Below are 11,716 nucleotides of genomic sequence, written 5' to 3'. Positions count from 1 at the left end.
TGGCGGTGAGATCCCGGAACCGTTCCTGTCTGGCTGCTTACCGACCGTCTCGTCACAGCCCGCCGGCCTGATGGCGGGTGTGTCTGCCATGCGATGGCGGTCCAAATATTGTAGTGACACGTATCGTCCCAGCCAAGAGCAAGTAAAATAAGGTACAGTCAGTAAGTTGTAAGTATTAAAATATTATATTTTTGCTGGATTGGATGAAAGACAAGAGGAGAGAGAAGGAAAACGAACTCTTCGTAAAGAGCCAGCTCTAGCACGTGCTCCTAGGTGATTTGTAAGAATGAAACATGAACCATATATGATAAAAGTAATACTCTTTATAGTTAACTATTGTACAAGTTAGCTATAAGATAATTTATAAAACTGCTTATAGCCAGCAGTTGGCTATACTATTAACCATGCTCTAATAGCATCTCAAAATCGCTAGGTGAGGAATACATCTTTCAACTATTACTCTCATTTTTCTAGATTGCGATAAGGGTGGTGCTATGCGTCAGCGCGCCGGCTGAAACTTTCGGCCGGCCGCGCGCGGGCTGCACGCTCCACCAACCCCCGCGCGTCCGCATCGTTGGATCTCCATGCAACACTTTTTTCCCGATGCATCAAACATTCGACGCGATGCAGCAATTTTTTCAACAGTTGCAACAAAAAACAAAATTTATAGCAAAAAAATATCTACGTGATCGTAGCAAAAAAACGAAGTTGATGATGCGTGATAGCAAAAGTCAAATGCCGGTTGTAACAAATATCTACGTGAACGTGTATGTAACTTTTTTAGTGAACGGTTGCAGCAAAAAAAGATGCCGCTTGTAGCAAAAATTAACACGGTTGTAGCAAAAGTAAAAAACATCGATTGTAACGAAAAATCCGACGAACTGGAGTTGCAACCAAACGTATATGCAGTTTTTTTACTGAACAAATGTAGGGAAAAAACGCTTGCAGCAAAAATGACGTTGGTTGCAACAAATTTACACGAGAAAAAAAGCTGCATGGAAAACGTTTGTATCAGAAAAACACGGTTGCAACAATTTTGACGGGAAAGTGTTGCAAGCATCTGTCAGTGAGGCGCGCGGCCCTTGCGCGACCGGCCGAACGATTCGGCCGGCTCGCCGGGTGGAAGCGTTTACCTTGCGATAAGTGACGTAGTACATGCGTGTCACTTACTGTAACCTTGGAGTTTTTTCTTTTTTCGTAGATCTGTATTCTCAAAACGTTTTTATCTTCTAAACCGTGCGTTCAAATCTTGAACTGTTTTCACCGTTGTGTTTCTCGCGTCGAGATCTTCAAAACTAAATTCCATGTTGAAAGATTTTGACAAACTTTTTTTCACGAAAAACCCGGCGTTTTTTACCTTTCCGAGAGGCATAGCCGTGCCTCTCGCGATAGCAAAACCGTGCATCTCATGAAAGCAAAACCGTGCCTCTCGTAGAAAAAAGAGAGCAGAAAACACGTTTTTTCCTTTTTCGAGAGGCACGACATGCCTCTAGCGGTAGCAAAACCGTGCTTCTCGTGGAAAAAAGAGAGCAGAAAACACGTTCTTTTTTCTTTTTCCGAGAGGCGCGGTCGTGACTCTCGCGATAGCAAAACCGTGCGTCTCATAAAAAAAAGAACAGAAAACACATTTCCCCCCTTTCCGAAAGGCAAGGCCGTGCCTCTCGCGATAGCAAAACCGTGGCTCTCGCGGAAGCAAAACCGTGGCTCTCGCGGAAAAAATAGAGAACAGAAAACACGTTTTTCCCTTTCCAAGAGGCACGGTCGTGCCTCTCGCGATAGCAAAACTGTGCCTCTTGCGGAAAAAAAGAAAGAAGAGAACACGTTTTTTCCCTTTCCGAGAGGCATGGCCGTGCGGAAAAAACCACTCTAAAAAGCCGAAAACATGTGCGAAAAAAATAAAAAAAATAAAAATACAAAGGGAACGCTCACAGCGCGACACATGGCAGCAGCTGAGAACGCGCCAAGTGACAGCGCACAGGAGTGATCGCTGGGAGGCTCTCGAAGGAGTGCTTCCTGACTAGTTGTTCCCCGGTTCACAACCTTCACATGCATGTGCGTATATAAATTTCCAATATGCGTCAGTTGGTCTTCAAATTTGGCGAGATGTGGCAAAGAAATTTGTGGCCAATTTGCGAGCATCGTGCTTATCACGGACAACTTTCTCGACTAACTCTGTTTTGAGTGTCTTGCGTGCTGCCACCAAGCTAACTCTCAACTTTCACAAAAGCATCTTCATCTTAGTTTGTGTCGATCCCGCACACACTGACCTGCTAGCGGCGGAGCTTGGGCGTGTTTGGTTGCCTGCATCGTTTGTTACCCATTTGCATACTTATCCCAGTTAGGGCTGGTTGAGCATATACACGCAAAAAACCAACATGTGCATGTTGACTGGTTGCTTGCATGTCCTCTTTCTGCATCATAGCGACACATCTACGCACCACGTTCGGTTGCTCGCATTGTATGTGCTCACATAATGCACATTGTTTGTATACATCGAGTACAATAGTGTGGTAACCACCTCCTCAATGTGGTAAAGTTACCAAAAGCTCACATAAACTACTAACAAGTAAACTAGTAACAAACACATGAACTACTAACAAGTAAACTAGTAGCAACACAATGATCTTAAGAACAAATATAAGTCTTAACCACTCACAACAAGTTTTAAACCAATATAGCAAGATAAGTTCTAAACGGAACCCAGACAGCTCAGGCGGTCGCGGCGGAGGCATTGCCATGCTCCTTGCACTTGGTGACCACCTCCACGCCCTCGTCGTCGAAGACGATCACCTTCATGGTGTCGGGGGTCAGCAGCTTGAACGTCAGCATGTACCTGGTCATGATATGGTGAACGGCGACGAAGGTGTCCCAACCCTGATCAAGGGTGGCCCTATCGTTCACCAGCCTCACCGTCACCCTTCATGCGTAGCCGGTGTTCGTCTTCAACTTGAATTCTGCAGGGATGGTGGGGAAGGGCTTCGTGAAGTCCAAGTGCAATGGCAGACTCTCCAGCTTTGGAGCAAGGGTAACCTTGCAGAAGTGGTTGGTCCTCACTCTTGATAGTAGTGACCATAGTTCCTCCGCTTGGGGCTTGGGTGATCTTGCACTGGCTCTTCGACCAATGGAGGCACAACCTCCTTGCCCTTCTCCAATGCTGGCACCACGTCTTTACCTTTGTCCATGTGCATTATGAAGAGCACCTAGTTGAATGGCTAGCATTCATTCATATCGGCCTATATTAACCCTCCTCACTAACCCCCTCCGTTTCACCACCTCTTTGTTCCAACTCCAACTCCCTAGACAACGGGCAAGATGGTGGTCAGGGCGCCGACGATAGGTGTGTTGGAAATATGCCCTAGAGGCAATAATAAAATAGTTATTATTATATTTCCTGTTTCAAGATAGTCGTTTATTGTCCATGCTATAATTGTATTGAATGGAAACACAAATGCATGCGTGGATATATAGACAAAACAATGTCCCTAGTGAGCCTCTAGTTGACTAGATCGTTGATCAAAGATGGTTAAGGTTTCCTAGCCATAGACAAATGTTCCCAGTTGATAACGAGATCACATCATTAGGGGAATGATGTGATGGACAAGACCCAAACTATAAATGTAGCACGTGATCGTTTCTTTTTGTTGGTATTGTTTTCTACATGTCAAGTATACTTTCCTATGACCATGAGATCATGTAACTCACTGACACCGGAGGAATTCCTTATGTGTGTCAAATGTCGCAACATTACTAGGTGACTATAATGGTGCTCTACAGGTATCTCCAAAGGTGTCCATTGAGTTAGCATGGATCAAGACTAGGATTTGTCACTCTCTATGACGGAGAGGTATCTCGGGGCCCACTCGGTAATACAACATTACAAACAAGCCTTGCAAGCAATGTGGCTAAAGAGATAACCACGGGATCTTATATTACGGAACGAGTAAAGAGACTTTCCAGTAACGAGATTGAAATAGGTATAGAGATACCGACGATCGAATCTCGGGAAAGTAACATACCGAAGGACAAAGGGAACATTATACAGGATTAACTGAATCCATGACATAGAGGTTCAACTGGTAAGATCTTTGTAGAATATGTAGGATCCAATATGGGCATCCAGGTTTCGCTATTGGATATTGATCGGAGAGTGTCTCTGTCATGTCTACATAGTTCTCGAACCCGCAGGGTGTGCACACTTAAGGTTCGATGACTTTTCGGTATAGTTGAATTATTGACGTTGGTAACCAAATGTTGTTCGGAGTCCCAGATGAGATCCCGGGCGTCACGAGGGTTTTCAGAATGGTCCGGAAATGAAGATTGATATATAGGATTGTTGCATTTGGCTTCTGGAAAGATTTTGGGCATTACCTGTAAAGTACCGGGAGTGACGAATGGGTGTCACATTTTTACTGGGAGGGGCCACCCACCTGGGGTAGAACCTAATAGGCCCATGGGTGGCGCACGAGTATTTAGTGGGCTAGTGAGGCCAGCCCAATAAGCCTATTTCGGATGAAAGCAATAATGAAAAGGAAAACAGAAAATAAAAGGACGGAGGTGGACAAGATGGGAAGGAGTCCTCCACCAAACCGAATTGGAGGGCTCCTCCCTCTTGGGCTCGGCCGAACCCTCCTACTTGGAGTAGGAGGCAAGCCACCCTCCCTCTTGTTCCTCCTATATATAGTGGAGGTTTGAGAGGCTTTTTGCACCCCAAGACTATGTGCAACCCTCTCTCCCTCCACTACTTCGTGACACCCGTAGCTAGTTCGATACAGCATGGCGAAGCCCTCTCGGAGTAGCCCGACCATCATCACCGCCACACCCTCGTGCTGCCGGAGAATTCAGCCACCTCTTCGTCTCTCTTGCTAGATCAAGAAGGCGGACATCGTCATCAAGCTGTGATGGGGATGTGTACCTAGGGTAGGGTCACAACCCTGACCTAGATGTCCTACCTTAGGGCAGCTCATTAAAGACTTGAAGACTACAAGGAGGATTCCGACACGATAGCCATAGCGTCTGAGTCACTCGGTAAGAAATCACTCGGAGGATTTCCCCCTTCACTCGACAACCAACTTCCACTCAGAAGAAGCCACTAGAGGCAGAAGACCAGAAGCCACTCCAGGGAGGCCAACAGACAAGCATTCGGTTGGTCGTCATAAGTAACATTAATTACGTATGTTATCAGTAATGTACACTTTTAAACTCCATTGATCGAACCCTTAGTGGCCGGATATTGATGAGGGGCAGCGCACTCTAAATAAGCCGCCCCTCCCCTCTGGTACAAGGGTTCGCACTCCCAGTAACATGCATTCCACACCGCAAGAGCTCCCGGGCACTAAGACGTAGGGCTGTTACCTCTACGAGAGGGGCCTGAACCCATACATCTTGCGTACAAGCTTGCCGTAGCTAGGACTCTGCCCTCTCCTTTCGTACCCTACACCTCTACTGTCAGGTTCATTCCCACGACAGCTCGCGCCCACCGTGGGGTAGGCATCTAAGCGACTTCCGGCAAGTTTGCGATTTCCATTCTTCGTCATGTCTTCCGACTGTGGTTCGTTCCTGGGCGGCGAGATCCATTTTGGCACGCTCGTCTTCGGTGCCGATGGCTCGACATGGCTTCAGGAGGCGCCTCTCGACATCGAGGTGCCCCCGATCCGCAGGGCAACACACTTCCATGCAAGTTCCTGCGGTGTACTCCTTCGGCAGCTGTCGACCCCAGTGTCGACTGTTCGCCCCGCCGCACGTCGCCACAAGCGATCTGTTCACTCGCAGCTTCAGCGATGGGTGAGACACATGGTGGCTCGCCAGGTGTCATCTCCACAGATTGCGGCAATCGAACGTTTTGAACCTCTTCGAGGCTCGATCGACTCGGCGTTAGATCAGCCTGATGTTCCTTCCGAGTGCAAAAGCGGTAATCCTGCAGCGAAGGCCTTCATGGCGGGTTCTATGGAGAGCCCGCCCGGGTTCGGTCGCGGCGAACGCAAAGTTGGAGAACCGTCGAGTGGACACGCCTGTCGTCGTCCTCCAGTTTCCAGTCGGCATGAGCGACAACTCTTTTTGAGTGGACCACAAAACAACATTGATGTATTTCGTACTCCGATACTAAATGTTGCCGCCGCCGCTAAGATAGAAAATTCTGTTTAGCCATCAAACTCAGAGGCTAGTAAAGGCTTAGAGCATATTCGTACTTTGCTTCAAGCAGCGCAGCAACAAAACTCAGCTGTGTCATAGTCGCTCAATAGGTTGCACAGTAATTCACCCGGAGCAGATACAATTCGTTCAGTTTACAGTCCAGGATCACCTCAGCATCCAGAGATGAAGGTTAATGAGAGAATCAACACAGAGATCAGGGGCGGAACCAATTCGCTCCCCGTTACCACCGTGATGACCGCCATCAGGTGCATTCTCCTCCGAGGAGTGGTACGTACGTGTCCCGATTCTACGACAATAGGCGCCCGTTCGGTGATGAGCGCAGTCCTGGGTTTGATGCGAGAAATGTACTCGCGCAGAGGAGGATAGACAGGGGCAGAGCTCACATGGATGATTTTGACAGAGATCGTTCATGTGGAAGCGGCACTGCAGTTTCTGGCCCCGAGTGCTTCAGTAGAGCAATTTGTTCTGCTGATATTCCCCCAACTTTAGGTTGGCAGCTAGAATAAGTAAATTCACACGAGAATCTAAGCCTGAAACATGGCTTGATGACTACCGAGTGGCAGTGCAGATTGGTGGAGGTAACGACAACGTCGCCATGAAGCATTAGCCTCTAATGTTGGATGGTTCAACCAGGGTGTGGCTGAATCAGTTGGCTCCTTCTAGCATCTACTGCTGGGAGGATCTCGCCCGAGTGTTCATCAAAACATTTGAGGGAACGTGCAAGAGTCCTGTTGGTTTGTCCGAGTTGTAGCTTTGCATGCAGAAGTCGGATGAATTTTTGAGTGATTATATCCAACGTTGGACCACCCTTCATCATACGGTGGAGAACGTTTCTGAGCACTAGGCAGTCTGTGCTTTCAAAGCTGGTGTCAGGTACAGAGAGCTATATCTGAAGTTCGGTCGTACATGTGACATGTCCATGAGCAAGATGATGGATATTGCTGCCCGATACGCCAATGGTGAAGAAGAAGACCACATCCACAACGGTAAAGGAAAAGCAGTCAACAACGATGCTGGCGGCAATTCCAATCGGAAACAGAAGCGCAAGGCTGATGGTTCCACTCCAGCAGAAGCAGCCACCCTGGCAGCACAAGGAAAATTCTAGGGAAAACCCAAAGGGAAATTTCCCCCAAAGAAGTCTAAGAATCAGTCAGATGTTCTCGATCTACCATGTGCAGTCCACACAAAGAAAGATGAAGATGGCAATCTGATATTGCCCAAGCACACCACTCGTCAGTGTAGGTTGTTGATCCAACAGTTCAAAGATACTCCGTCGAGTGAGAAGACTCCTGAGAAGGAGGATGAGGAAGATAAGAAAGATTTTCCAAGTATCAACGCCACCTTGATGATTTTTGCTGATGTAGAGAGAAGAAGTCGATTGAAGGTCATTAACAGAGAGGTCAACATGGCAGTTCCGACCACCCCCTCATACCTCAAGTGGTCTCAGACTCCCATAACGTTCGATCAGTCGGATCACCCTGCTCACATCGCTTCCCCTGGTCGACAAGTTTTGTTGGTCGATCCAGTTGTGGGAGGAGTTCGTCTTCGCAAGTTTTTGATGGATGGTGGGAGTGGGTTGAACATTCTGTATGCAGAAACCTTAAAGGAATGGGCATTCCGATGTCCCGATTGAGTGAAAGCAGTACACAGTTCCATGGAGTCATCCCTGGGAAAAAGGCCAATTCACTCGGCCAGATTGCGCTGGATGTGGTATTCGGCATGGACAAGAACTTTCGCAAGGAGAAATTGACTTTTGAAGTTATGGATTTTCAGAGTGCTTATCATGCCATCCTTGGCCGCCCCACTTATGCGTGTTTCATGGCATGCCCATGCTACGTGTACCTCAAGTTGAAGATGCCAGAGCCCAAGGGAGTCATCACAGTCACAGGCAATCGACAGAGAGCCGAGGATTGCTTGCAACAAGGCTCTAAGATCACTGATCAACAGATGATTGTGGTTGAACTGGAGGAATACCGAAAGAACACCGACCCTGCCGACCTGATGCCCTCCAAGAAGCCCGCTTCTGAGTCCTCTTTTCAGTCGGCGGGTGAAGTCAAACAAGTGAACATCCACCCGACAGATCCTAATGCTGCCCTGACCAACATCTCAACAATACTCGACAACAAATAGGAAGACGAGCTCATCCAGTTCCTACGTGAGAACTTGGACATCTTTGCATGGAAGCCTGCTGACATGCCGGGTGTGCCTAGGGAACTGGCTGGGCACCGACTGAGAGTGGATCCGAAGGCAAAGCATGTTAAAGAGCATTTGCACCGGCCTGCAACGGAGAAGAGGAAGGCAATCAGCGAGGAGGTGGCTCGACTCTTGGAGGCGAAGTTCATATGCGAGGTTTACCACTCCGAGTGACTCGCAAGCATCGTCATGGTCCCGAAGAAGGACAAGTCCCTTCGTATGTGTATCGATTTCAAGAACATCAATAAGGTTTGCCCGAAAGATCACTTTTCGCTCCCCCGCATCGATCAAATTGTTGACTCGACTGCAGGGTGTGAGCGTTTAACCTATCGTGATGCCTATTCTGGCTACCATCAAATCTGTCTGTTTGGTCCAAATGAAATAAAAATGGCCTTCATCACCCCTTTTGGGTGTTTCTGCTATATCACCATGCCTTTTGGTTTGAAGAATGCTGGCGACACTTTCATGCGTATGATTCAGAAGTACCTGCTTGATCAAATCACTCGGAATATCGAAGTATACATGGATGATATTGTTGTCAAGTCTTGCAAAGGTTTCGACCTACTGAGTGACCAGGCAGAGACATTCGCCAACCTGAGAAAGTATGATATCGAATTGAATCCAGCTAAGTGCACTTTCGGAGACCCTAGCGGCAAGTTACTCGGTTTCCTCGTTTCCTAACGAGGGATCGATGTCAACCCCGAGAATATCAACATCATCATCAGAATGAAAAGCCCTGTGCGTGTGCACGATGTCCAAAGGCTCATAGGCTGCCTGGAGGCATTGAGTCGGTTCATCACTCGTCTCGGTGAGAAGGCATTGCCTCTGTACCGACTCATGAAAATGTCTGACATGTTCGAGTGGAATGACGAGACAGAAGCAGCGTTTGTCGAGCTAAAAGCCCTGCTTTCCACCCAACTGGTGCGTGCTGCTCCGCACAGCAAAGAACCCCTTCTCATATACATCGCAGCTACTAATCAAGTCATCAGCACAGTTCTGACTATCGAGCGAGAAGAGGAAGGCAAAGCTTACAAAGTCCAGCTCCCAGTCTACTACATTTCTAAAGTACTGGCCCCTTTGAAGCAAAGGTACCCTCATTATCAGAAGCTCCTCTATGGAATATATTTACCACCGAATAAGGTGGCACACTACTTTCAAGATCACTCTATATGAGTCGTCACCGATGCTCCACTGTAAGAGATTCTTAACAATCGGGACACATTTGGTTGCGTAGCTAAATGGGCCATTGAGCTGTTATATTTTGACATCAAGTTCGAAGCAAAGAAAGCTATCAAGTCTCAAGCGCTTGCTAATTTCATGGCCGAGTGGGTGGAATAACAGCAGCGAGCGCAAATTCACTCGGTACACTGGACTATGTTCTTTTATGGCTCCAAAATGTTGAATGGGTCCAGTGCTGGTGTGGTATTGGTATCCCCAAAAGGCGACAAGCTCAACTATGTTCTCCAGATTCATTTTGATTCCTCCAACAACGAGGTTGAATATGAAGCGCTCCTCTACGGGTTGCGTATGCCCATCTCACCCGGCGTCCGACGCTTGATGGTGTACGGCGACCCGGATCTGGTGGTCAATCAAGAGATGAAGGAATGGGATGTCAGAAACCCCGCCATGACTAGGTATTGCTATGTAGTAAGGAAGCTTGAGAAAAAGTTCAAAGGTCCGGAACTCCACCATGTTCCCTGATTGAAACATCAAGCAGCTGACGAACTGGACAAGATTGGGTCCACTCTAAAACCTGTCCCTAGCAATGTGTTCCGGGAACACTTACATACTCCTTCGGTGCAAGAAGATCCTTTCACTAAAGAGACCCCACAACCAATAAGCACCTTCAATCCGACTGAGATTAATGTTCCAGCAGTCGTTGATTTGGTTATGGAAATTCTGGTGATCACGCCCGAGTGGATAGTACCATACATTGCATACATCCTGAGGCAAGAACTCCTGGAAGACGAAGCTCAAGCTAAGCAGATTGTTCGCGGATCAAAGGCTTTTACCGTGATGGGCGATCAACTTTATAGATTAATTGTTATTAGCGTATCTCAATGGCGCATCTCCCCTGAGAAGGGCCGACTAATCCTGGAGGAAATCTACTAGGGGACCTGTGGTCATCATGCGTCCGCTCGGACTATTGTTGCCAAAGCATACCGAGCTGGGTTCTTCTGGTCGCGTGCTAATGAGATGGCTAAAGATATCGTTGATCACTGCGAAGGATGCCAGTTCTATTTTAACTTGTCTCACAAGCCCGCGTCTGCCTTGAAGACCATACCACTCGTCTGGCTGTTTGTTGTTTGGGGTTTGGATATGGTCGGTCCTTTCCTAACGGGCCAGAGTGGGTTCACACACCTGCTTGTTGCAGTCGACAAGTTCCCTAAGTGGATCAAAGCCAAACTTATAAAGATGTTGGACTCGTGCATCGCCATCAAGTTCAGGAAGAAAATAACATTCCGGTATGGAGTTTCTCACAACATCATAACAGACAATGGTTCTAACTTCGATTCGGAAGAGTTCAGACGTTTTTTGCTACGCTCAAGGCACTCGGGTGGATTATGCGTCCGTCGCACACCCCCAAACCAATGGACAAGTTGAGTGGGGAAATGGACTTATCCTTCAAGGGCTGAAGCCTCGACTCATGCGATATTTGGAACATGCAGCTGGAGCCTGGGTAACTGAATTACCATCTGTTCTGTGGGGCTTGAGAACTGTTGAGAAATAAAACATGTGATCAATTGTATGGGAGGGATGCCTCCCAGGAGGTTTCTGTTGGGGAAAAGGTGTCTCCCGAACACACCCCTTCATCTTGTATATACGTGGGTCTCCAACATTGCAATGAAACTAATGGATCATTTGGACTCTTCATTTGTCTCTCTTTGCATTCATTCTACAACACGTTATCAACACATGTCTCCCTTTGAGAGAGGCGGTAGTTAGGAACGTTGACAGCGGCCGGCATCGGCAATCCTCGGAGTCACACTGCTCGGCGTCTCCTCATCTTCGAACAAACAACATGAACGGCTACGCGAGGAAAACCAACGACCGCATCTATGACACCCTGATGTGGTTCTTTGCCTGGCGTCGAGCCGAGGCTCGACTCGCGAAGCGCGGTACGGCTTCATCCAATGCGACTGGAAGACCTCGCTCTCCACAACGGCAGCGAGGCTGGCTATGAACGATGATGATAGGAAAGACATGCATCCATCGCATGCATGCATCACGAAATCCATTGGTAAACGCAAATTTGTTTTCTTGTGATTAAGATTAACCATCTAATTTGCGCGTGTCTTCCCACAACATGGCCATGTACAACACAAGGCCGGCGTCCAGTGACGAGGGATCTGCTCGTGAAACGGCTCAACAT

The sequence above is a fragment of the Hordeum vulgare genome, chromosome 3H (assembly GCF_904849725.1).
Source record: "Hordeum vulgare subsp. vulgare chromosome 3H, MorexV3_pseudomolecules_assembly, whole genome shotgun sequence".
NCBI classification, from domain to species: Eukaryota; Viridiplantae; Streptophyta; class Magnoliopsida; order Poales; family Poaceae; genus Hordeum; species Hordeum vulgare.
This window is presented reverse-complemented; position numbering follows the sequence as displayed.